General features: G+C 34.7%; 1 long non-coding RNA gene across 1 annotated transcript; it reads right to left on the bottom strand.

The window, feature by feature from the left end:
- LOC129057965 (uncharacterized) lies at positions 1 to 27,837 on the bottom strand. Its single transcript, XR_008522739.1, has 3 exons — positions 27,654 to 27,837; positions 762 to 850; positions 1 to 159 (listed from the first exon to the last, which is right to left on the bottom strand). It is a non-coding gene; the product is annotated as an uncharacterized LOC129057965 (long non-coding RNA).

The raw sequence follows: 27,837 nt of genomic DNA, 5'->3' as shown, positions 1-27,837 counted from the left end.
TTGAAGAATCATGTTTGATCATGAAACAATAGAGTTAAGGTTAAAGCCAGTAATTCCCTGACACCAATATTGAAATGTAGAGTGTAAATTGTAGACCACTTTCTTCTTATATGTTTCAATAGAAGTCAGCTTGCAGAATGTTAGAGTATTGAAGTAAAGCTGCAGGGTTTAAAAGGACACAACATAATCAGTTAAAATAGCAAAAGAAAGTCAATCAACTGGGCGCTGTGACTATAAAAAAATGGTGAGAACCATTTTTGTTTAATGAATTTAATTCACTGGGTTACAAAAATGTAGCATCTCAGAAGTAGCCCTAGGCTAACTTTTGTAGCTGACAGCCAAAGCTCTTTCATAAGTGGTCAACTAGATTATGTTATAACACTGAGAAAACATTATCTCTTGAGACCTAGCATTCTGGTTTTGGACAGATCCAATTATAAGAAATTACTTGAAATTTATAATAAATGTTTTAAATCCTGGAAGAGTCAAATATTCATCTATTTAAGTCACAAAAAGAGTAATGCTAATCATTGCTCTGTATGATAGCTTCCAAAGATAATTTGCAAAACAATCCTATAAGAAAAGTGTTATACTTATTTCATATTTAGTATACTAACCCTTATAGAATTTAAGAAACGTATATAAGTTCATACATCCAGGAAGTGTCATGCAAATGCCAGGTCCCAGAACTATCAGAATTGTTAGCTCAGTGCATTTTAACTCCGCTCCCAAAAGTAATAAGCTTAAACAGCTTTGCTTACTCTTTGTGACTTTTATCTTGCTTATATTAGGAACATGTATTATTTGCCAGGCACATTTGCAGGAACAGGAATCCCATGGAGACTATGATCTGGAGGTAGAGAAGGATATAAAAACAATAGCATCTTTAAATATACAAAGTATTGTGAGAGACATTAAAAAAAAAATAAGAAGTTCTGAAGGACATGTAATGGTGACACCACCAATCTAAAGAGCTTGAGCCATGATGAGCGACGTAATATTTGTTTAAGGGAAGTTTCCTGTGCTTGGAAATGAGAGTTGAAGGCAAAGGGAGATTCAAACTGGGTGGAAACACTAGGATCTCATAGTGTTGTTAAAGATACTGGTCTTTAGAACAGCAGGAATCCACTGACTTATCTGAATGGGTTAAGTGACATGATCAAATTTACATATTCAAATGATCACCTTTTTTGCAGACAATTTCAGTATTTTGGTTGTTTTGTTTCATTTTGTTTGGCTTGCAGGTGATTAGAAAACAAAGACAGACAGATTTATAGCTTCTTAAACAAATTAGCGGCACTGCCCTAACTCTAGGCCCCCATTTCCCTTTAGCCCCAGTTGATGGACACTGCATGTCCTCTTCCAGACTGGACATGTGCTTGTCACTGGTCTTGATACTTAGGTGGTTAGCTTTAACCTTCTGCTTTCGCTGCCTGGAGCTTAAAGAATTTGAGTTTCTGACTCTACAATGGAGTATAGTAAAATGAATATTGGACCAGATGCAAGACATTAGATGTGTCATTTATCATCTCTAGAATTTAGTATATTAAACTGGAATCTGGTACCTTTATCTGCAAAATTATTTGGTTGAAATTCATGATCTCCAAATACCCTGACAGCTCTAAAAATTGGAGAGGCTATTTTATTTTTCACAGTGTATTTTAGAATTTTCTACTTTGACTTGATAACTTTTAAAAATGTATTATGATTTTCCGCTCTATACCCATTAAGCAAAGAATGAGAGGTACTTTCCTTTGTAACACATTTTGGAAATATAGCTAAAAATCTGGAATATAAGATATAAATCAAGGTTCTCAAACTCAAATGCCTGCAGAAGTCAGGTGAAGGGCACAGAAAAGTGAAGCATGACAGTAGAGACACTTTCAAATTAAGAGACTGCATGCCTGGGGTGAATGAGCATTTGCTGCTTAGCTTAGGCTCACAGCTCTTCCATAGGAATACATGCCCCAAGTTGGGAAATCTGATTTTTATTTATTTATTTATTTTTCTACCATATACTGGTGCATGAAGAAATGTTTTTTTATTATAATTATTATTATTATACTTCAAGTTTTAGGGTACATGTGCACAATGTGCAGGTTAGTTACATATGTATACATGTGCCATGCTGCTGTGCTGCACTCATTAACTCACCATTTAGCATTAGGTATATCTCCTAATGCTATCCTTCCTCCCTCCCCCCACCCCACAACAGTCCCCAGAGTGTGATGTTCCCCTTCCTGAATCCATGTGTTCTCATTGTTCAATTCCCATCTATGAGTGAGAACATGCGGTGTTTGGTTTTTTGTCCTTGCAATAGTTTACTGAGAATGATGATTTCCAATTTCATCCATGTCCCTACAAAGGACATGAGCTCATCATTTTTTATGGCTGCATAGTGTTCCATGGTGTATATGTGCCACATTTTCTTAATCCAGTCTATCATTGTTGGACATTTGGCTTGGTTCCAAGTCTTTGCTATTGTGAATAGTGCCGCAATAAACATATGTGTGCATGTGTCTTTATAGCAGCATGATTTATAGTCCTTTGGGTATATACCCAGTAACGGGATGGCTGGGTCAAATGGTATTTCTAGTTCTAGATCCCTGAGGAATCGCCACACTGAATTCCACAATGGTTGAACTAGTTTACAGTCCCACCAACAGTGTAAAAGTGTTCCTATTTGTCCACATCCTCTCCAGCACCTCTTGTTTCCTGACTTTTTAATGATTGCCATTCTAACTGGTGTGAGATGGTATCTCATTGTGGTTTTGATTTGCATTTCTCTGATGGCCAGTGATGATGGGCATTTTTTCATGTGTCTTTTGGCTGCATAAATGTCTTCTTTTGAGAAGTGTCTGTTCATATCCTTCACCCACTTTTTGATGGGGTTGTTTGTTTTTTTCTTGTAAATTTGTGTGAGTTCATTGTAGATTCTGGATATTAGCCCTTTGTCTGATCAGTAGGTTGTGAAAATTTTCTCCCATTTTGTAGGTTGCCTGTTGACTCTGATGGTAGTTTCTTTTGCTGTGCAGAAGCTCTTTAGTTTAATTAGATCCCATTTCTCAATTTTGGCTTTTGTTGCCATTGCTTTTGGTGTTTTAGACATGAAGTCCTTGCCCATGCCTATGTCCTGAATGATAATGCCTAGGTTTTCTTCTAGGGTTTTTATGGTTTTAGGTCTAACGTTTAAGTCTTTAATCCATCTTGAATTAATTTTTGTATAAGGTGTAACGAAGGGATCCAGTTTCAGCTTTCTACATATGGCTAGCCAGTTTTCCCAGCACCATTTATTAAATAGGGAATCCTTTCCCAATTGCTTGTTTTTCTCAGGTTTGGCAAAGATCAGATAGTTGTAGATATGCAGTGTTATTTCTGAGTGCTCTCTTCTGTTCCATTGATCTATATCTCTGTTTTGGTACCAGTACCATGCTGTTTTGGTTACTGTAGCCTTGTAGTATAGTTTGAAGTCAGGTAGCGTGATGCCTCCAGCTTTGTTCTTTTGGCTTAGGATTGACTTGGAGATGCGGGCTCTTTTTTGGTTCCATATGAACTTTAAAGTAGTTTTTTCCAATTCTGTGAAGAAAGTCATTGGTAGCTTGATGGGGATGGCATTGAATCTATAAATTACCTTGGGCAGTATGGCCATTTTCACGACATTGTTTCTTCCTACCCATGAGCATGGAATGTTCTTCCATTTCATTGTATCCTCTTTTATTTCATTGAGCAGTGGTTTATACTTCTTGAAGAGGTCCTTCACGTCCCTTGTAAGTTGGATTCCTAAGTATTTTATTCTCTTTGAAGCAATTGTGAATGGGAGTTCACTCATGATTTGGCTCTCTGTTTGTCTGTTATTGGTGTATAAGAATGCTTGTGATTTTTGTACATTGATTTTGTATCCTGAGACTTTGCTGAAGTTGCTTATCAGCTTAAGGAGATTTTGGGCTGAGACAATGGGGTTTTCTAGATATACAATCATGTCGTCTGCAAACAGGGACAATTTGATTTCCTCTTTTCCTAATTGAATACCCTTCATTTCCTTTTCCTGCCTAATTGCCCTGGCCAGAACTTCCAACACTATGTTGAATAGGACTGGTGAGAGAGGGCATCCTGGTCTTGTGCAAGTTTTCAACGGGAATGCTTCCAGTTTTTGCCCATTCAGTATGATATTGGCTGTGGGTTTGTCATAAATAGCTCTTATTATTTTGAGATATGTCCCATCAATACCTAATTTATTGAGAGTTTTTAGCATGAAGCATTGCTGAATTTTGTCAAAGGCCTTTTCTGCATCTATTGAGAAAATCATGTGGTTTTTGTCTTTGGTTCTGTTTATATACTGGATTACATTTATTGATTTGCGTATATTGAACCAGACTTGCATCCCAGGGATGAAGCCCACTTGATCATGGTGGATAAGCTTTTTGATGTGCTGCTGGATTCGGTTTGCCAGTAATTTATTGAGGATTTTTGCATCAATGTTCATCAAGGATATTGGTCTAAAATTCTCTTTTATGGTTGTGTCTCTGCCCGGCTTTGGTATCAGGATGATGCTGGCCTCATAAAATGAGTTAGGGAGGGTTCCCTCTTTTTCTATTGATTGGAATAGTTTCAGAAGGAATGGTACCAGTTCCTCCTTGTACCTCTGGTAGAATTCGGCTATGAATCCATCTGGTCCTGGACTCTTTTTGGTTGGTAAGCTATTGATTATTGCCACAATTTCAGAGCCTGTTATTGGTCTATTCAGAGATTCAACTTCTTCCTGGTTTAGTCTTGGGAGAGTGTATGTGCCGAGGAATTTATCCATTTCTTCTAGATTTTCTAGTTTATTTGTGTAGAGGTGTTTGTAGTATTCTCTGATGGTAGTTTGTATTTCTGTGGGATTGGTGGTGATATCCCCTTTATCATTTTTTATTGCGTCTATTTGATTCTTCTCCCTTTTTTTCTTTATTAGTCTTGCTAGCGGTCTATCAATTTTGTTGATCCTTTCAAAAAACCAGCTCCTGGATTCATTAATTTTTGAAGGGTTCTTTGTGTCTCTATTTCCTTCAGTTCTGCTCTGATTTTAGTTATTTCTCACCTTCTGCTAGCTTTTGAATGTGTTTGCTCTTGCTTTTCTAGTTCTTTTAATTGTGATGTTAGGGTGTCAATTTTGCATCTTTCCTGCTTTCTCTTGTGGGCATTTAGTGCTCTAAATTTCCCTCTACACACTGCTTTGAATGTGTCCCAGAGATTCTGGTACGTTGTGTCTTTGTTCTCGTTGGTTTCAAAGAACATCTTTATTTCTGCCTTCATTTTGTTATGTACCCAATAGTCATTCAGGAGCAGGTTGTTCAGTTTCCATGTAGTTGAGTGGTTTTGAGGGAGTTTCTTAATCCTGAGTTCTAGTTTCATTGCACTGTGGTCTTAGAGACAGTTTGTTATAATTTCTGTTCTTTTACATTTGCTGAGGAGAGCTTTACTTCCAACTATGTGGTCAATTTTGGAACAGGTGTGGTGTGGTGCTGAAAAAAAATGTATATTCTGTTGATTTGGGGTGGAGAGTTCTGTAGATGTCTATTAGGTCCGCTTGGTGCAGAGCTGAGTTCAATTCCTGGGTATCCTTGTTAACTTTCTGTCTCGTTGATCTGTCTAATGTTGACAGTGGGGTGTTAAAGTTTCCCATTATTATTGTGTGGGAGTCTAAGTCTCTTTGTAGGTCACTCAGGACTTGCTTTATGAATCTGGGTACTCCTGTATTGGGTGCATATATATTTAGGATAGTTAGCTCTTCTTGTTGAATTAATCCCTTTACCATTATGTAATGGCCTTCTTTGTCTCTTTTGATCTTTGTTGGTTTAAAGTCTGTTTTATTAGAGACTAGGATTGCAACCCCTACCTTTTTTTGTTTTCCATTTGCTTGGTAGATCTTCCTCCATCCTTTTATTTTGAGCCTATGTGTGTCTCTGCACGTGAGATGGGTTTCCTGAATACAGCACACTGATGGGTCTTGACTCTTCATCCAGTTTGCCAGTCTGTGTCTTTTTATTGGAGGATTGAGTCCATTTACATTTACAGTTAATATTGTTATGTGTGAATTTGATCCTGTCATTATGATGTTAGCTGGTTATTTTGCTTGTTAGTTGATGCAGTCTCTTCCTGGTCTCGATGGTCTTTACATTTTGGCATGATTTTGCAGCGGCTGGTACTGGTTGTTCCTTTCCATGTTTAGTGCTTCCTTCAGGAGCTCTTTTAGGGCAGTCCTGGTGGTGACAAAATCTCTCAGCATTTGCTTGTCTGTAAAGTATTTTATTTCTCCTTCACTTATGAAGCTTAATTTGGCTGGATATGAAATTCTGGGTTGAAAATTCTTTTCTTTAAGAATGTTGAATACTGGCCCCCACTCTCTTCTGGCTTGTAGAGTTTCTGCTGAGAGATCAGCTGTTAGTCTGATGGGCTTCCCTTTGTGGGTAACTCGACCTTTCTCTCTGGCTGCCCTTAACATTTTTTCCTTCATTTCAACTTTGGTGAATCTGACAATTATGTGTCTTGGAGTTGCTCTTCTCGAGGAGTATCTTTGTGGTGTTCTCTGTATTTCCTGAATCTGAATGTTGGCCTGCCTTGCTAGATTGGGGAAGTTCTCCTGGATAATATCCTGCAGAGTGTTTTCCAACTTGGTTCCATTCTCCCCGTCACTTTCAGGTACACCAATCAGACGCAGATTTGGTCTTTTCACATAGTCCCATATTTCTTGGAGGCTTTGTTCATTTCTTTTTATTCTTTTTTCTCTAAACTTCCCTTCTCACTTCATTTCATTTATTTCATCTTCCATCACTGATACCCTTTCTTCCAGTGGAAATCTGATTTTTAAAAGGAAGTCAATAATCACGATTTGGCCACAAAATCTCCTTATTTTTTAAGTGTTGGCAATGGGTTTGTTCTGTTTAAAAATGCCATGTGAGCTAAAAACCAAACGAATCTGCAGGATGGTAATGAACCGTGGGTCTTCAGAATGTGACTTTTCACCTAAGCTCTTCTCATCCTCTCCTGTCTACTGTCTCTCTCTGCCCTCAACTTCAGCTTTTGTTAACAGCTCTCCCATGTTTCAGAGCCTTTACTGAACAAAATCTAACTCAGGGCCTGTCCCAACACCAGTTGCATCAGTATCACCTGAGAATTTGTGGAAACACACATTCTCGAGCCCACCCTGGTCCTACTTAATGAGAAACTCTGAGGGTGAGGCTTAATAATCTATATGTATTATCAAGCCCTACAGGTGTTTCTGACACCTGCTAACATTTGAGAACTGATGAACGAAGCTTTTATTTAGAAAATGTGGTTATCAATCCTGGCTGCACATTAGAGTCACATAGGAGCTTACTAAGTTTACTTTAAAATAAATTAAACTCATTTAATTGGCCTTGTGTGGTACCTGGGCATCAGTAAATTGTAAAACTGATTCTAAAGTGAAGGTAAGTTTGGAACCCACTGGATTTTCCCATCAAGGAACTTAACTCTAGTTGACTCTGAGAGAGAATGATTTCCTAAACCTTAGAAGACTAAGGAGTGATAGATTATGCTTCTCTTTTCCACTTAAACTCCTGGGATGTGGCTGGACTTCAGTAAAGAATATTGATGCCTGCAGATTCATTATATAAGTACCGCAGCCTGTACAGTAGCATAGCAAAAAGTATTCCTCATGACCAATGCTGTAGGGGAAGTAGTGCTCTTGAGGTTTTATGAAGTGGCATGCTGGGTTGTGAGTAGGGTGTGAGGATTAGGGAGGGGCAATATCCAACAGCTATCAGTGTAGCAAAAATCAGTCTAGCCACAAGATGTACCAGAAACCAGGTCCTTTCCCTGTTCTTACACCATACTCCAAGGGAAGCCCCAATTACACAGCCCCAAAACCGAAAGTCTAGTTCTCTAGTTTCTGAACTCAAGCTCCAGAAAATCAGTTCCGTGGTGTATTAGACTCTGTTAGCAAACTCACATAGAATGAGAACAAGTCCAAAGTGTTGATTAAAAAGTTGTCTTTAATATCGTGTAACATGATTAAAAAATAAACAATTGCTTAATTTCAATATTTTAAAGTTAATACTTAAGGATTATTGGTTTATGCAAATAATGCAAAAATTAATTTGCTGGTATTTTAAAAACAAAACTATCAAAATTATTTTAGCATCATAGACAAACTAACAATAGTATTTTACATTTTAACAAAACAATAATAGTATTTACATTTTATTTAATGCCTATTTTCCTTCAGGAAATGTTCTAAATACTTTCATGGTGTTATCTCATAGCCATTCTACTATTATGATTCTTATTTAAGAAATTAAGATTCCCAAAGAAAAGAGAAGATAAATAACTTGCCTAATATACATGGCTTAATCCACAGTATGAGCACTAAGTTATCAATATTGAGTCATAATATGCTCTTTCAATAGATGATGGATGGGTGGATAGATAGGTAGGTAGGCAGGTAGATAGATAGAAAGATGGAGATAGAAATTATATGAAATGCTTATTAATTCCAACATCAATGAAGGAAGAAATATAAAGTCATGATTCAAAACGCAATATTATTATGAAAATAATCCTCACTTCAATTTTAGTAGAATAATTGTAACAGCTAATTCAAAAGTCTATATTTAATAAATAAATAAATAATATATTTTAAAGGAGAGTATGTGCTTTAGCACTGGCAAAGGCAGCGTATATCAGAATCTAATACAGTTAAAATTGTAGATCTAAACATTGAAAAAATGTCGTTAGATCTTTAAAAGTAATATAAATAATGATTTAATTGAATTATTTAATATTTTAACATACAATTAAGATATAGTAGCTCAGGTGAGCATGACACCTGTAAACTCCACTTTGGAAGACTGCAATAAAAGATAACAAATGAGAAAGAAACCTAAAATCACTTAGCCAAGCTCAACTATAGAATCCATATTTTCTCCAGTCAAGAAGTAAAACATAAGTGTAAAATGGTGGGGAGAGACTGAAACTGAGATGTCTAGGTCCAGAAGCAGATGATTGATATGAAGACTCTGGCTCCTGCAAGGTAATAAGTAGAACATGTGCATTCCCCTAGAACTTGGTCTAGAGCCAAATTCACTGTTTATAGGGCTGAGTGAGCGTCAGCCACTCATAAAAGGGGAAAAATCAAACAAAGACACATGAATACAAAATCCTCACTAATAAGCTGCTGCTGCTTGGAGTATGATTTTATAGAAAACTATGGGGCTATGTAGTTTGGGGATAAACACAGAGTATCACTACCAGATTCTAAGTCAAGCTGCCAATGACTTTCGGTCAGGGTTTGCTCAAGCCCCATATCCTCACGTGGCAATAACTGGAATACTTTTATACAACTATGCTTTAGAATTGTAATAGACTTGGATAGAAGAAACAGAAAAATTTTAAAAAGGGAAGGAGGAAAAGGGGGTGGGGAGAAAGAGAGAGAGAGAAAGAGAGAGAGAGAGAGAGAGACAGACCCATTGAAAGAAAACCTGCAAATCAAAGTGAACAATTGGACAAGAAACCTACAGCACATGAAATTAAATACCAGAATAGCTGATATTATTGAAAACAATATGTTGAGGATGTTCAAAGAGTTAAATGAAGGCATCCATTAAAAATAATATAAAATAATATAAAAATAATGTAAAATAATAAATTATTTTTTAAAAATAGAAATAAGATCAGGTGATTATAAAATAAATAATTAGAAATTAAAATGTAAAAGAAGATATAACCTCTAATATATACAACAATAAATAACTATTATGCAAATGTGATACAATGTGAACATTTGTAGGATTTTGAAAAGAAGATAGGAGAAATGGAGGAGAAAAAAAATATCTGAACCAGTGACTGTTAATATATTTCCAGAAAATCAACAAAGAAACACTGAACTTCAACTGGGCTTTTGACCAACAGACATTTACAGAACATTCACCCAGCAGCTGCAGAATATGCATTTTTCTCATGAGCACATGGAATATTCTTCAAAACAAATGTAGGCCACAAATAAAGCCTCAATAAATTTTAAAAAACGAAAATTGTATTATCTTCTCATACCACACTGGAATAAAACTAGAAATCTATATTGAGAAATGTTGGAAATTATACTAGTACATGGAAATTAAATAACATGATCCTGAGCAATCAGCCAATGAAGAAATTAAGATCAAAATTAGAAAAAATCTTTTGAAACAAATGAAAATGAAAACACAACTTACCAAAAGTTGTGGGATACATAAAAAGCAGTGCTAAGATAACAGTTTACAGCATTAAAAGCACACATGAAAAAAGTAAAAAAGATCTCAGATTAACAGCTTAATGTCACACCTTAACAAACTAGAAAAAGAATAAACAAAACCCATGTTAGAAGAAAAGAGAAATCACAAAGATCAGAGCAGAACTAAATGAAACAGACACAAAACATAAAATCAATGAAATGAAAAGTTGGTTTTTTTGGGAAAGATTAACAAAATTTTTAAACTGCTAGCTAGACTAACCAGAAAAAGAAAAAAAAGATTTAAATAAACAAAATCAGACATGAAATAGGAAACATTACAACTGATATCACAGAAATACAAAAAATAATCAGAGACTACTACTAACACCTCTGTGCAAAAAAACTAGAAAACCTAGTGGAAATGGATAAATTCCTCAAAACACACAACACCCTAAGATTGAACCACAAAAAAATGGAAATCCTAACAGACCAATAATGAGTAGTGAGATTGAATCAGTAGTAAAATTATCTGCCAACAACAACAGAAAGCCCAGAAGCAGATGGACTTATGTCAGAATTCTATCATACACACAAAGAAGAGTGAATACCAATCCTCCTAAAACTGTTCCAAAAAATTGAGGAGGAAGGAGCCCACTCTAACTTATTCTATGAAGCCAGTATCACCCTGACACCAAAATCAGACAAGGACACAACAGAAAAGAAAACTACAGACTACATCCCTGATGAACATAGATGCACAAATCCTTAACAAAATTGTAGCAAACTGACTACTACAGCACATTGAAAAGATAACATACCATGAAAAAGTGGATTTTATATCACAGATGCAAACATAGTTCAACTTTATAAATATGATATATCACACAAACAGAATTAAGGACAAAAGGCATGTAATCATCCCTATAGACGTATAAAAACATTTGATAAAATTTAGCATCCCATCATGATAAAAATCCTCAACAAACTAGGCATAGATGGAACATATCTCAAGATAATAAAAACCATATATGATAAACCCACAGACAGCATCACACTGAATGAGTAAACATTCAAAGCATTCCCTCTAGGAAATGGTACAAGACAAGGATGCCCAATTTCACCACTTCTATTCAACATAATAACTGGAAGTCCTAGTCAGAGCAATCAGGCAAGAGAAATAAAGATATCCATATTAGGCAAGATGAAGTCAAATTATTCCTGTTTATTGATGAAATGGCTTTATATAAAAAAAACCAAAAGATTCCACCAAAATCACTTAGACTTAATAAAAGAATTCAGTAAAGTTTTAGGATCAAAAATTAACATATAAAAGTCAGTCATGTTTCTCTATGCCAACATCGATCAAGCTGAGAATCAAATCAAGAAGGCAACTGCATTTATCATAATTACAAAAAATATGCCTATGAATATATTTAACCAAAGAGGTACAAAATCTCTACAAGGAAAACTATAAAACCCTGATTTGTTTTCTACAATTTTTTCTACACAAGCAAATGGAAAAATATCCCATGCTCATGGACAAGAATAATTAATAACAATAAAATGACCATACTGCTCCAAGCAATCTGTAGAGTCAATGCAGTCCTTATCAAAATACCAATGTCATTTTTCACAGAATCAGGGAAAACAATTCTAAAATTCATGGAACCAAAATAAACCCTGAATAGCCAAAGCAGTCCTAAGCAAAAATTTCTAAGCTGGAGTCATCATATTACCTGACTTCAAATTATATTACAAAGCTGTACTAACCCAAACAATATTGTGTTACTGTTACTGCTTTTACAGGTATGGTATAAAAGCCGTTATATAAATTAATGGAACAAAACAGAGAACCCAGAAATAAAGTCATGTATCCACAGCCAACTAATCTTTAACAAAGTTAACAAAAACATATAGTGGGGAAGGTACACCCTATTCAATAAATGGTTCCAGGAAAATTGGATTCCCATATGCAAAAGAATGAAACTGGACCACTATATCATCATATACAAAAATCAACTCAAGATGGATTAAAGACTTAAATGTAAGACCTGAAATTATAAAATTACCAGAAGTAATCTCAGGGAAAACTCTTCTGGACATTGGTCTAGGCAAGAAATTCATGACTAAGACCTCAAAAGCACAGGCAACATAAACAAAAAATAAACAAATGCAACTTAATTAAACTAAAAAGCTTTGAACCACAAAAGAAATAATCAAGAGAGTGAAAACTGACAACCTACAGAGTGAAAGAAAATATTTGCAAACTATTCATTCCACAGAGATTTTCATATTATTAGTCTATTTTTCACCAATAAGACACTGTCTTGATTACTGTAGTTTTATAGTAAGTCTTGAAGTAGAGTCAGTACTCCGACTTTATCTTCTCCTTCAATGTTGTGTTAGCTATTCTGAGTCTCTTGCCTCTCCCTATACATTTTAGAATCAGTTTGTTAATATCCACAAAATATCTTGCTTGGGTTTCTATTGAGATTGCATTGACTCTATATAACAATTTTGGAAGAACTGACATCTTGAAAACATTAATCCATGTTCTATATGAACATGAAGTATCTCTACATTTATTCAGTTTTTCTTTGGTTTCTTTCATCAGATTTTGTAGTGTTTTAAAAAAAAAATCCTGTACATATTTTGATTAAGTTAAGCTAAGAATTTCATTTGGAGGTCAGCATGAAGCAGCTTATCAACCTCGTACTACACTATACAAATTACAAAATTTCAAGAATAAAAAAATTAGTCAATTGAAAAATCAACCAATGAAAATCCATGAGTCCAAAATTTAGAGAGAGAGAGAGAAATAAATAATAAATGAAAATCTCATACTGATATGATCTATATAATCCTAAACTATATAACATAACAGTATTTCAAGGTGTAATTAAAAATCTCACAAGTATAGTAGGAGATTTCAATGTATATTTACCATACATATAGATCAAGCAATAACATTTAAAATAAAAATGTATTGAACAAAAATGAACAAATATGACCTAAAAGATTAAGTCCACACACAAAAAATAGCTTAAGCATTATCTTGCTACATGTTTTGTGCAAGATTTCACTAAGATAAGCATTTGCTAAATGCAAAGGAATTTACTTAAATATAAGGAAATGTCTTGTTTTGTACCATGTTTCCTGTTTTGACTGCATTATACTGCATGAATTAATGCAACTTTATTTTACAGTTTGATTTAACATTTAGCTACTAATATGCACTGAAATACAACACAGGCATTTCCTACCTAGGGTAATCCGTTCTGTATGAAAATGTGAACCAAGAGCCTATTTGCCATTATTTTAAGCGGAGAAACACATAATGCATTAGAATTTAACCCTGTAAACTCTCAACAATTTCTAAAATAACAATAAAACACACAAAACATACTTCTGTATGTGTGTATAGCTTTTTTTAAAAAGAGCTTGCTTTGCTCTGTCTTGCAATTTTAACACATTATTGAGATTCATTTTAATATTGGGCGTCAGCAAGGTCTAAATTTGAAAAGGCACCATGGAAAGGAGATCAGGACAAATAAAATGGCAGAGTATCTCACACAAAAAAATGATGCTGTGATACCTCCTTTAGTACCATTAACATCCAAACACAATCTCTTTTCATTGACATTCAATTCAAAAATCCATAGATTGGTTCTGATGTTCTTTTTACTTCTTTTATTTGGATTATTACTCAAATATGTGTAACCTCTGTATTCTCTTAAAAATGTTATATTAATAATATGGAACATAAATATACTTTTTTCCTGTATAAAGTGTGTAAGCTGCATAAAATTTGGATATTAAAAGTCAGAAGGTGTTTTATACACAAACATTAAACAGATATTTTATGTGATATGCTTCTAATGGTATTTATGAATACACTACTTATATATACAATGTCTGCGTCACATTGTATATACTTACCCAATAATATATATTTCAGTATTAACTGCTGCTACTAATTTCAGTTTGTGATTGCCCACTTCATTAAGGATTCAGAAGACCATTGTAGAATATCCTTATTTTCCACAACTAATGCACATGCAGAATTTATTTCCTATGTGATTTTAATTAGAGAAATGGTTGTCATATCAAGCAAATGTCTTTTTCCATAAAACCACTTTCAAATCACATTTTAGTGGCTGGTGAAAACAATATACCTTTTTTTCAAAAAATTTTGTATAAAATTAATTTACATATCTGAGAAACATTATTTCTTTCAGTCTTTTCCTCTATGATTTAAAACACGTATGTATCCAAAGCATTCTTATAGCATTTATATATTTACATATTACAGATTACATATGCATATGTTTCTTCTCTGCATCCTCACTCATACCAAAAAAAAAAAAAAAAAAGGATGGCAGAGGAATCAAATCAACAAGGAGAGAGAACTGGGGAGAGGAAGGATGGCAGAGGAAAAATGTCAAAAAAGATTTGGAAGATGCAAATTGGATGCATAAGTGACAGTGAACTTACCTTCCACTTTTCCACTTAGTTAAGTACCTATGGCAGCATTAACAGCTAATCTGTTGTCTTTCCTTTAGCTTTAGGGATGCCTGAGAATTTGACCCTCAAATAAATCCTCCTTGAAAGACCAATGTAAGGAAAGTCTTGTATTCTTTCTCCAAGATAAATGAAGGTCCTGCAGAAGTTAGCTTGTACCAAATCAAACTCCCTTGCATGGTTGTAGAGATTATTTATTAAGTAAGCTATTATTGATGAATAACATGAAATTGATAAACAAGCTGTAATTGAAGAGTAATGGGCAATTGATGAGATGCAGTTTCATCAGGGAATGAGAATTAGTCAAATACCCCTGGGAGCGCTGCACAAAAATGAGGCATAACTAAAAACACCAGTTTATGGCTCTCCTCAGCCTCCTCTCACATGAAGACTTAGATCCAATGGGAAATGACTGGGACATTTGGAGTCTGCCTCTGGGAATCATGAGGCATCTGCTAGCTGCTTGCTGCTAAGTTTGGTCTTCTCCCTGTGCTACACTCTTTTTTAAAAACTAAGTAAACTTGGTACTAGGTGAACTGTATTGTGTTTTATGATTTTAATTGTTAATTTAAACCTAAAACCATCCTGGCTTGTAAAGCGGAGTTAATTGTTATCAAAGGCAGAAAGAAGGAAGGGGGAGCAAAGAGGCAAAATTGTGTCACAGACCATCAGAAAGTCTCAGGAATTGAAAACACTGTTTGAAGGCAGAGATGTAGGAAATGATTTTAAAATGTACAAGATTTTAGGCTTTCCTAAAAAAATGTTAAGGAACATACATATACATCCCCACACTTAATGACCACATCCCTCTATGTGAGGCAACTATTCTTTTCTTACTGGCAGAAAAGGCTAGAAGTTTACTATCTGGACAATGTATTTTGTTTATATAAAAACAATCTCCTTTCCTGGGAGCCAAAAAGCAAGCTGAGGCAGAAAGGCTCAAGAGCCCTGGACTATGGGACACCAGGAAGAATTGAGGGGGATGAATGAGGTGCTACATTGAAGACAGGGAGATTGTGCACAAACCTACACCCAACCGTGTACTCTAATTTCCTCCCTCAGCTTCTGGAAAAGAAGTTGCAAAATTATGCTGGAGGTGGAAGGATAGATAACACACTTATATTCCATGTTATTTGGAGTTTCCCCAATTAAACCACCATATTGCACTAGTTCATGCCACTCTGTGGCGCAGTATGATGAGCCCTGCCCATTCTTAGAGTTTGAAGTCACTCTAACATTAAAACTGATGATGTTTGTCAGATATGTGAAGAATTCTTTAACAAGAACAGTGACCAAAACAAACAAACAGAGGAAAATGCTGCTCAATGGAATGAAGGAGTAAACTGAAGAAGAGGAAGCCATGACTGTCAAGGAGACAGGGGTGGGTGCTGGCAAAGGAGAAAGGGGAAGGCACTCCCGGGGACAACGGGGAGGGCATCCTGGAATAAATGGTCTGCATCTTACACAGAACATTCAGTTCCCATTAGAAGAGGAGAAAAAAAGACACCTAGGAGGGGAGATTTCAGATTTTAAAAATGACAGAGGTAATTTACCTGATGTGCTTAGTGGTCTTATGATGAACATTTTACTTGAGAGTTTGGGGATAAACTAGTGATAGTTAAAAAGGAAAGAAAAAAATGAAATTATGTAATTATTAACTGGTGAAAAACCATACAGTTAATCAAAGTGCATTCCAGCTGTAATATTAATTGACATAGTTATATGGTGAAGACAGTAATCTTAGTTTGCTGAAAGTTATCATATAGCTTGAGTGGAAAAACAAGAGATGGGTATTTATGATTTGAGGAAAAGTACATGGGGCTCCACTGAATACTATGCTAGGAAGTCCACAGATAAAGCTATGAGCTTATTTGGGAAAATGGAAATAATTTTTTTTTAAAAAAGAGCTCAATGAGTCAAAAATTGTTGCTTCTAGGGAATGGGGCATAGAGATAGGACCTAGTGAAAAAACAGGTTGTCTTTTTTCATTAGATGCTATATAGCATCACCTTATTTTTAAAAGCATGTATATATGATACAATAATAATAAAATACAAATGTATAAGAAGTGAATTCTTCCTCTAATCTTTCCTTCAAAGATAGCACATTTTACCCTTTGGTGTAAATTCCTCACCCTGTCTAGAGCTAAGTCCAGTTTATTGCTTAGTGTCCTTCGGCCAGTTTTTTGTTTTTGTTTTTGTTTTTATTTGTTTTTGTTTAAGATGGAGTTTCTCTCTTGTAGCCAAGGCTGGAGTGCAGTGGTGCGATCTCAGCTTACTGCAACCTCTGACTCCCAAGTTCAAGTGATGCTCCTGCCTCAGCCTCCCGAGTAGCTGGGATTACAGGTGCACACCACCACACCTGGCTAATTTTTGTATTTTTAATAGAGACAGGGCTTCACCCTGTTGGCCAGGCTGGTCTCGAACTCCTGACTTCAGGTGATCTGCCAGCCTCAGCCTCCCAAAGTGCCGGGATTACAGGCGTGAGCCACCGCGCCTGGCCTGGCCAGTTTTTTACACTTGCTATGTCTTGGCTTCCTTATGCAAAGTTAATTGCTAAACCTACTTCATAGGGTTGTTATGAAGGTCTAATAGAATCATTCATGTAAAATAGCATAGTGTCTAGAACGTCTTGATTTATCATTACAAAAATTATAGGTTTTCAGTGGTTATATAATTTCTAATAAAAATCTTTTAAATGTATTGTTTTTTTATTTTCATTTAAATATATAAGGTGCATATTTTCTCTGTCAACATATATATATAGAGAGAGCATGTTTATTCAGCCTTGGCAGTCTAGGCACTTTAGCTAGGATGACTCTTTGCTGCTAGGAGCTGTCCTGTGCATTATAGGATGTATAGCAGCATCCCTCAGCTCCACACACTAGACAGTGGTAGCAGGACCTCCATTCCCCCAGCTGTGGCAACAATAATGCATCTGGACATCACCAAGGCCCTCTGTGGGGGCAAAAATCACTACGTCTTATTGAGAAACACTTCTGTATATCAACTTATTTTCCCTAGTGATTACATTTCAAGCTCTCAACATGTATTTAACTACTCCCTAATCAGTGGATACCTGATTAACTTATGACTTTTAATATTATAAAGATGCTTAATGAAGTGCCTGACTTAAATTTATAATCAAAATTCTATGATGAACATTATTATACATTATTTGTCTGTCTTTGAAAATATCCTAGAAATATAAAAGACTATACATAATGAAAACTTTAAAAAATTTAAGATTAAAATTGAAACTCATAGTGACTTTTAAAATAATGTATAAATGTATATAAGTATGTGAGAATAGATTATATATAGATATTTATAATTTCATCATCCTTAATTAGGATTCTTTGTTGTAAAATCTTTTCCAAATAAAAATAAACCCTTTTCCATTATTGCAGATGTCTCATAAACTTGGGAGCAAGCACTTTATTTGGGAAGACACTGCCATTTTCAGGTATCATAACTGAACCATAAAAATGTTCTTGAGAGCATTTTCTTCAAAAGAAAAGTTTAGCATATACAAAGAGTAAAAAAGTGGAATCCTGACTAAATGTTTCCCTTTTCAAAGATAGAACTCTAAGGTACCAATTAATTTGAACTCTAAGGTACCAATTTATTATTTATGAGAGGTTCATATATTAGTTTTGAAAATATCGGCATCAGTATTGACGTTTACTTTCCATAGGCAAATGGTTGTGCTGACTTCATACAGTTAAGTTTTTGAAAGTTCAGATGTTTCCTTCCCATTAACAGAAAGCTGTCCAGATGCAGAAGGTCATAAAAACCAACCTAAAGTGTTAATGAGATTGAGGGGGATGGTGAGATGTCTCCATCCTGAATATTTCATGATCTGTCACCATCAAAAGGGTGTCAGGATTTACTTGCGTTGTAGCTCAGTCTTCAAATTCATGATAAAAGTGCACAGACAAACCTCTAGCACTTGATGGCATCCTCAGCAAAATTGTTCCAAGAACTCTTTCTGCTTTAGGGATTCATCAAGAAAACTACTGTTGGTGTCAGCCATAGTTATATTGAGTTGTTTTTGTTGTATTGCTTTGTTTTGCTGTGAACTGATTTTATACATGCACAAATGGCCCCCTTTCTATTCCCTCAAAATAATCATCATCCAGCTTGTCACAATATCTGCTTTGCCTGACACCAGTCACCACTTTAGATCATACGAATGGTTTCTTAATAGGCTAATGTATCATATAGGGGTGATATTTTTATTTTTAATAAATAATATCATTTTACAAAAGCAACTTCTGTTTTGCAGAAATTTTGAGACCACAGATCACAAAAACTTAAATTACATTTAAAAACACATATCCAATCTGAGAGAGGATTGTCTTACCTTTTGATATATCCTCACAGACATTTGTTCTACTTATATATGAATGTCCATTTTTTTACCAAAATGAAATTATACATACAATTTCATAATATACTTTCTTCAGTTAATAATCTCTATCTTCCAAAAGAATACATTTTTATCTTATATTACAGTAAGTTGTATGAGCAAATTTCCTCAAATGTCTCCAATATATCTTTGCAACCAGTTTGGTTTTAAGATAATCCATTCAAGAGGCACATATTTCATTTGATTTTTACTTTTCCTCAGCTGCGTTTACCTAGCAAGTCACTTTTAATGACTCTTATTTTTTGAGAAGATCTGGCTTAAGGTCCTACTAAAAGCCAACTTTTCTACATTTGTGGGGTTCCTTTCTTACGGTGTCATTTAAGTTGTTTGTCATTTGTGGATCCTGTAATATGAAAATTAGATATAATGGCTAAAATGTTTAAGTTAAGCAAGTTTGGAAAAACACATCCTAGGTGGTAATGTACACTTTATATTCCATCTTGTCAGACAACACATACCATACGGTTTGTCTTGTCATTAATAATGATGACTCATTGCTTGATTAGGATCATGATAGCCTGACCCCTCAACTGTATATTCACAGTTCCCTCTTTGCAACTAGAAGCTAAAACGTGATATAACTTTGATATCACCATACAATTTCCTGTTCTTTCATTAGCTATATGACTAATAGTTTTGACATCAATTTATAATCCTTGTCTGAGTTAATATTTTCATTAGAGGGGATTGTGGAATGGTGATTTGTTTGATCTATTATTTATTAGCTGTTATTCTTATCCAAAACAGAACTTTTCATCGTCAACAGGGTTTAGTTGGTTATGCAAATTGCAATTTCTAATTTAAAATTAAAATGTATGTTTTATCTTTTCCTGTTAGTTACCAATTTTCAGAGGAGTAGGTTAGTTTCATTGCTGCTTCAAATGGCAATTTTTAGCTAGCTTCCCTCCCTTGCTCCCTCCCTCCCTTCCTTCCTTCCTTCCTTCCTTCCTTCCACTCTCTCTCTCAATTTTGGACTCATGGATTTCCATTGATTGACTTTTCAATTGACTAATTTTTTGTTCTTGAAATCTTGTAATTTGTGCAGTGTAACACCAAGTTGATAAGCTGCTTCATGCTGACCTCAAAATGAAATACTTAGCTTAACTCAAACAAAATATGTACAGGATTCGTTTTTTAAACCACTACAAAATCTGATGAAAGAATCCAAAGAAAAGCTGAATAAATGTAGAGATGCTTCATGTTCATGCAGAATATGGATTAATGTTTTCAAGATGTTAGTTCTTCCAAAATTGTTATATAGAGTCAATGCAATCTCAATAGAAACCCAAGAAAGATATTTTGTGGACATTAACAAACTGATTCTAAAATGTATAGGGAGAGGCAAGAGACAGAATAGCTAACACAACATTGAAGGAGTAAAGTCAGAGAACTGACTCTACTTCAAGACTTACTATAAACCTACGGTAATCAAGAAAGTGTCTTTTTGGTAAAATAATAGACTAATGAATCAATGTAACATAATAGAGAACAGAAATAAATTCACCTACGTATAGGGAAATGATCTTTGACAAAGGAGCAAAAGCAAAATACCAAAGAGTCAAATAGTCTTTTCAACAAACGGGACTAAAACAACTAGACATCCACATGTTAAAAAAAAAAAAAGAAAGAAAGAAAAACAAAACAAATGAATTTAGACAGAACTTTACACTCTTCAAAAAAATTAACTTAAAATGGGTCACACGCCTAAATGTAAAATGTAAAACTATAAAACTCCTAGTGGATAACATGAAAAAAAAATCGAGATTCTTAATCACCAATTCACAATAATAAAATTCAATTTTAATACTGCAATGATTTCACTTATTTTTTAATTTTCCATTACATTAAAAAATATTGAATCTTAATACAATTAACATGATTACTTCTTTGACTTATAAGACAACATAAAAATAGTTTTCATATAATATCAATATTACTAAAAAAACTTAATGAAAGTTTAAAATATCTTATTTCTTTTTATTCTTACAACACTTTTACTAAGGAAATGAGTCAAACTTCTCTGTTAAAAAGCCACTGAGAGCAATTCTTTTTGTGTGTAGTGATGTTTGCAGTTTGGAGAAGCTCTTACTATGAGAATGCTATGGAGAGAGAGGATGGGTTGCGACAGCTTCTTGGGAGGAGACCTGTGCTCAGTCTCCAATCATGTTCACCTAGAATCCAGAAGCTTCAGGTTGATGCTTCTGTTAACAGGTGAACTCAAATCTATTTGTTAGATTACTAAATTTATGGAATTACAGAAGGCCCTGAGTTTATTATACCTAAGGGTGATATCTGAATGCATGAAAGAGGGAGGAGAGGCCGAACATGGTTTGCAACTGTGCACTACAGATCCCTGGGCACCTGGGCTGTTAGTAAGAGGAGTCAGAATTTCCACAGGCCTATGAAGCATTATCTCTTGGATGAATAATTAATATGTATCAGTATATTTATGGGGTATTGACTCTTAAACCCCCTTATTTTAAAATTAAGATTTACAACAGGTAGGATATGAAATATGGGAGGCAATTAGTATTAACAGCAAATATTTGATTCAGGTTGAGTTTCTCCCAAGTGAGAGAAAAGACTGGCAGGCAATATGCCCATGACTCTTTTAAGCAAACAGGCTTGATCCATTTTCTTTTATCATCAGCTAATTTTTTTTCTATAAAATATCAATAATTGTCTTTTGAATAAATTTCTCACAGAAACAACTTGAGAAAGTTTAAAACCATGTACTATCCTTGTTAATAACACTACTGAGTCTCATATTTTCTTACAGACCAAGACATACTCTTCTTGCTGAACAAGACATGCTCTCTAAATCCTAATGTTTTCATATTTATATCTTTGCAAAAAGACCCAAGAAAATATTTCTATAAGTAATTTATAAAAGTTTTAGAAAGTATACTCCATACATAATTTGATGTTCATTTCTCAGTATTTAAATAACATAAAAATTTATCCTAATCATTACTCCCTTTCAGCTATTATTCTTTTGAAGTTCAATTGTGCATTCAATATGATTTCCCTCCTAACTACTTTGCCACATAGTTTACCATTTTTAAATATATTTTAATTTTGCAAGCAATAAAGTGCAATTTGAGTTTAAAATTTTTTAATTCGTGGATTTTTCAAAAAATTGTATTTCCTCTGTCACAAATTATTCAAGAACAACTACATCATACAGTGTTAAATATAATTATTTACAATAGAAAAGCAAATCACATATAAAATGTTTGATGTTAGAAAATTATTGGGCCATTTGTCTGAGAGGGCAGAACTGATCCTGTCACTAGAGGATGCTGTGTAACTAAGGAACAGAATATTAATGGTTTGTCACTAAGGTAAATGAGATGAAATAAAAGTATAGATAAATTTTCTCAAATATACCTCCATAAAAAATGGCCAACTTATATTCTCACCATTGTTGGAGAATTCCCATTTGACAGTAACTGCTATAAATATTGACTATGTTTTATTAGAAATATATTCTTAAGTTTTTTTGATGTTAAAAACATGCAATTTTTTAACATTTGGAAAATATAAATAAGCAAAAGTAAATAAAAATGGCTACAATCTCACAAATCAGTCATGAGCACTAATATTTTTTATGAGTTAGTTAAACTGTACATATGTATAAATTTCTAAAGGTAGAGATTTAAGTGTTTTGTTTCCCAACAATATTATATATAGTTTAACTGTTAGGTTTCTTTACTGAAGTATTTGTAAACCTTATATTAGTATATTAATAATGTGAGCATAACTTGATTAAATTAATAGTTCCTCTCTTATTGAATAGTTACAATTTTTTTACTATCATAACTACTGTTTTGATAAGTGTATTTGTAAAATAATTTTTTTACATATGTCTAGTAGCTAAGATTAATTCTCACTAGTGATATTGAGATATTGATGGGTTTGGTATGAATTTTTGAGGCTGTGACAGAGCCTGCTGATTGTCTACCCAAATTTATTCTCTCTTATAAAAGATTTGTGGCCATTCACATGCCCTTGCCTGCAGAATGTTACGTGACAGAGTTCCATCCAGCGAGATCTAATTCAAGACGGACTTCGGGGAAAGTTATTTAATGAAAGTCTGACTTTGTTGACATCCTTCTATTGTACCTGTAGCACTGGAATGTGGAGACTGGAATGTCATCACAGAACTGAAGTTCTAGCAACTATATCAGGAAAATGAATAGCAATCTAGCAATGGCTGGATGTGCATGCACGTGGAGGGAGTGCATGTAAGAGGGAGAGAAGAGAGAGGATATGTCTGATGATTTTATGGAGATGGGTACTATCCCTGGATTTTCCATCTCCAGTTTTCCTATTATGTGAGAGCACAAAACACCAGAATAGTTTAAATTACGACTCCTTCAGCTTTTGCTATAGATAATTTAATTTCTAATTGATATAACAGAGCAATGCCTTCCAAAACGGTGCATTTTAACCAGTGACAGATTAGAGAACCTACGTCATAGTGCCCCTACTACTATTGGATATCTGGTGTTTCATCTATCTTTTCTTCTAATTTAATAGGCTACAATATTTTTTAATTTTTTTTATTATTATACTTTAAGTTTTAGGGTACATGTGCACAACGTGCAGGTTTGTTACATATGTATACATGTGCCATGTTGGTGTGCACCCATTAACTCGTCATTTCTCGTAATGCTATCCCTCCCCCCTCCCCCAACCCCACAACAGGCTCCAGTGTGTGATGTTCCCCTTCCTGTGTCCATGTTTTCTCATTGTTCAATTCCCACCTATGAGTGAGAACATGCGGTGTTCGGTTTTTTGTCCTTGCGATAGTTTGCTGAGATAGCAAAGACTTGGAACCAACCCCAATGTCCAACAATGATAGACTGGATTAAGAAAATGTGGCACATATACACCATGGAATACTATGAAGCCATAAAAAAGGATTAGTTCATGTCCTTTGTAGGGACATGGATGAAGCCGGAAACCATCATTCTCGGCTACAATAATTTTAACTTAAATTGGATTTACTTGATTACTACAGTGGTTAAACTTTTTTTTACATAGGTATTTACCATTTGTATTTCTTCTTCTTTTGAAAATTATGTCTTTTATCCATTTTTCTATTAGGATATTTTCTCTACTTATTAATTTACAAAGGTTATTTCTAAATTGGGGCTATTAATCTTTGATCATGGAGGCTATTAATCTTTGATCTTCCATATATACTAATCTTCCATATATAATGATTTTTCTACTTTATTATTTATTACTTATGGATTATGAGAATTTCAAAAATATTTACATTTTTATTTATATGCAAATGTATTTTTTTTTCAATTAGGTTTCTATCAGTATTGTGATGCATAGGAAATCCTTGAAGTCTTTCTGAATTGCAAAATCAAATTGGACTTTTTCTTGATTACATTATAATACTATGATGTTTTATTTAGCTAAAATCTGTTTTCATATAAGGAAAATATCCTACCCAATTTTTTATAGTGAACTATTTATCTCCATATAATTTATCAAATAATAATTTATCATTTATCTTTAAACATTTAATGTGCTATATTCTGTTTCTTAAGCAGTGAACTAACAGTATTGTGGTTGCCTACTGTATGCCAGAGTTATTATCCAGAGAGTGATGAAACAAATTTCCTATTTAAATGAAATTAGCATTTTATTTTGGAAATAGGCAAATAGTTTATTTCAGTAATATGTGATCAGGACTGACACTAGGAATCATCTCCAGGAGTTCTGTCTCTTTTTCTTTTTATTTCTATATGGGAACACATTTTAAAATAATCTTTCATATTATTATATTATTTGTATATTATTCTAGAAATACACACAAATAATAATTGTGTATATTATTCTAGAAAATGTGTACATATCAGCCTAATAGTCACTGAGGCAAGCTCTGCTTGGTATGTATGACATTGCTGGTTGAATCAGAATGACAATGCCTTCTACTATTATCTGCCTGCATGAGGACTTACTCTTCTTTTTTTTTTTTTTTTTTTTTTTTAGTGTCACCAGGTCTGCTCATGGTTCCAGAATGCCAGGGTCCTACTGCCTTCTGGATCCCTCAGTATAATTCTTCTGTGTCCCCCCTGGTTTATCTCAGTCACCCTACAGAATCATATATAATGCAGAAACACCGATGGTAGGTCACCAGCAGGAACTGCCTTGAAAGGAATGATGTTCCCCAGAGAAAGGTGTATCTATGCCATCAAAAGGCTCTCTACAGGCTCAGGTTTTCAAGCAAGATACAGAATCTGTCAAACTGTCAGAAACCCAGCATGAAATGAGTTTGTATGAAACCAAATCACAGTGCCACTGTCATAAGGAAACACTACTGCCCTTATTATTTTACTTGAAAATAAACAAAAATAAAAGTTTTTTTTTCTATAGCTTTATTTCCTGATTCCAAGAGAAAGTTTCCCTCTTATAATCAAATGAAGTTAAAATAATATTCTAAATGTAATTTCAGTGTTTAGTTTTATCTGACCTCTGGAACCAAGTGGGCAATCACTTTGTGACCTAAAACTTGAAGATAGTGTAATATCACCACAGTTACTTTCCGTAAAAAGTAGCCTCAAGCAATAATTGTAGGATCAGGTTAAGTTGGAAAAGATTTACATGTTGAGTCTCAGCAATAAAATCAGAACTAAAGAGTACACAGTAGTGACAGTAAGTTGTGCTTCCAAGGATCTCATGTCTCTGATTAAAATAGTAACTTCAATACACCCCTAATCCCCAAATTCTCTGCTAGGTTTCAGAGGAATCCATAGTCCTCATAGTACACTTCAATGAAGTTTATCTGGTGTTTGGCTTCAAACTCCTAGAACTTTGCTATTCTGACGTACCATGTTGAACCACACATAGGCTCAGAGTATTTTCTTCTGCTTTTTGACATTCGAGGCCAACTTCATGGTATACCTGGCTGTGCTTCCCTGGCCTAAGCCATGCCCTGATTGGCCCTCGGAACTTCAAAACGCTCAAAGCTATAGACTAAACAAATCAGAAAAAAAGGCAGTGGGAGAATTTGTCAATGATTTTGATCCATTAATATTCCTGTCACTAAAATGGAAGCTTGAAGTATTTACTAGATGTATAACTTAACAGCTGCAGCAAAGATACACACACTCACTTAGGATATGAGAGGCAATCATGGGAGATGTCTCAGGCACCACACCAAGCTAATGGGCTTCAGACTGACCAGAAAATTAAAAACAGAATCCAGATATTCTAGGTTTAATTTTTCTCCTCCTCCTTCTAATAACTCTAGTAGTATTTTCGCCTGACCTCCTGAGCGACCCAGATAATTACACTTTAGCCAACTCCCTCAATACCCCACCCCACATTAAGCCAAAGTGATACTTTTTGTTTGCATATGCAATCTTAAAATCCATCGCTAACAAACTAAGAGGCGTACTGGCCCTTGTATTCTCCATTCTCATTCTAGCAGTTATTCCCGTACTTCACACGTCTAAACAACAAAGCATAATATTCCAGCCATTAATTCAATGCCCGTACTGAACCTTAGTGGCTGACCTTACACTCACATGAATTGGAGGACAGCCAGTTGAATATCCTTTTATTGCCTTCGGACAGACGGCATCTATTAGGTACTTCTCTATCATCCACACTCTTATACCACTCACTACCCTAATTGAAAATAAACTACTTAAATGAAAATGCCCTTGTATTATAATTCAATACTGTGGTCTTGTAAACCAGAAATGGAGAATCCCCTCCCCAGGATAACTCAAGGGAAAAGCATTCCCGCTTCACCGTCAACACCCACGGCTGAAATTCTAATTAAACTATTCCCTGATTTTTTTCTCAGCACACACTTTGACTACCATGTCAGTATTAATCAACTAGCACTAATACATTAGTGCTTTTATGTACTTCATTCATTACTGCTAATCCCCATTAATAATATATAGTATTATAATTGCTTATTCGTACATAGTACATTCATATATAAGAATATACTACAAATCCAGTCCACATGCATGTAAGCACAAATTAACAATTCCTTAACTAACTATCGCACATCTACTATTATCAAGTGTACAATAAAACCTAATCCACACGAACATTGACCCGTATTAGGAATGCTTACTATTGCATAGCGCATACATTCGTTCATCGAACATAACACGTTTCAGTCAAGAAATCCCTCGTCAACATGGATATCTCCTACTAAATTTTGGTCTCTTAATCTACCAACCTCCGATAAATCATCATCCGGCTCGGGAGTACTACCCTCCTCACTCTGGGCCATAACACTAGGGGGTGACTATTCTGAAACTATACCTGGCATCTGGTTCTTATTTCAGGGTCATAAAGCTAAGATCACCCACACATTCCACTTAAATAAGACACCTTGATGGACTAATGACTACCACCCTATTAACCAGTCACAGAAGCACTCATGCATTTGGGATTTTTAACTTTGGGAGATGCTATCACTCACCACCGCGGAAGGCCTTGTCCCCTCTGAATCCGCTGTAGATGAACTCAGATTTGATTCCTGCTGGATCAATAAGTAGAAGCTGAGCTTATATTGAATATTCCGGGCTGGCATAATAACCATAAGGTGTTAATTCATGCTTCAAAGACATTAACAATCCACTCGCACGCACACGCACGCACACCCA

The sequence above is a fragment of the Pongo abelii genome, chromosome 11 (assembly GCF_028885655.2).
Source record: "Pongo abelii isolate AG06213 chromosome 11, NHGRI_mPonAbe1-v2.0_pri, whole genome shotgun sequence".
Taxonomy (NCBI): domain Eukaryota; kingdom Metazoa; phylum Chordata; class Mammalia; order Primates; family Hominidae; genus Pongo; species Pongo abelii.
Note: the sequence above shows the minus strand (reverse complement) of the source record. Positions and strands in the feature narration are given on the sequence as shown.